The following is a 323-nucleotide window of genomic DNA, read 5'->3' as shown; positions in this document are numbered from 1 at the left end:
CTCCGCGCCGCTCCGCGCCGGCGCCGAGCTCCCTCTTGCGCCAGCTCGGCCCCACTGCAGAGCGGCTCGCCGGGCTCCGTCGCTTGTTGTTGTGATTTCGGGTTGTTGCTGTCGCCCGTCCTCGGCGCGCACGCCTCCAGCCCCAACAAAAAAAGAAGGAAAGAAAGAAAAAGAAGAAAAAGGAAGGAAATCGCGGCTGGAGATGTGAGGGCTGCCAGCGCYGAGGGGCCGCGCGGAGCCTGGCGGCCCGCTGCGCGGGGCAGGGGAGCGCAGCGCGGCCCCGCCGCTCTCCTCCGCAGCCCCCGGGCGGGGCGGGGAGGGCT

This window comes from Rhea americana, unplaced genomic scaffold, assembly GCF_003343005.1.
Source record: "Rhea americana isolate MKP2758 unplaced genomic scaffold, rheAme1 scaffold_222, whole genome shotgun sequence".
In the NCBI taxonomy this organism is placed as follows: Eukaryota; Metazoa; Chordata; class Aves; order Rheiformes; family Rheidae; genus Rhea; species Rhea americana.
The sequence above is the reverse complement of the archived record's forward strand: the minus strand, read 5'-3'. Positions refer to the sequence as shown.